This window comes from Crocuta crocuta, unplaced genomic scaffold (genome assembly GCF_008692635.1).
Source record: "Crocuta crocuta isolate KB4526 unplaced genomic scaffold, BGI_CrCroc_1.0 scaffold1373, whole genome shotgun sequence".
Classification (NCBI taxonomy): domain Eukaryota; kingdom Metazoa; phylum Chordata; class Mammalia; order Carnivora; family Hyaenidae; genus Crocuta; species Crocuta crocuta.
The window spans coordinates 32,866-33,217 of record NW_027530659.1 but is presented as its reverse complement, the minus strand read 5'-3'; positions in this window follow the sequence as shown (position 1 = coordinate 33,217).

Here is a 352-nt window from a genome sequence, read left to right as displayed (position 1 = left end):
CAGTTTTATTGCCTTCCATGTTTATATCTTGCACCCAATTAAATAGAANTTTGACAAGGAAGGGTCCTTGTAAAGAAATAGCGTGGTATAAAAAAAATAGTGTGGTATTAATCCACCTTTCTCCTTCAGGATCATTTTTCTCAACATCCTGGCGTGTTGAGGTGTGGGAATGGTGGGCCAGAATAAAGGGGAGTGTTTTCTGAAGGGTCAGTTTAGAGCCTATTACATTCATTTACTTATTTCCTGATTCTTCAAAAGGTAGTGTCAGGACCTGAATTCTGGGTATCTGTCTTATTAACCTGATATTTTCCTACAATTGTCAACATATTCTCTTGGTGTTTTGCTGAATGCT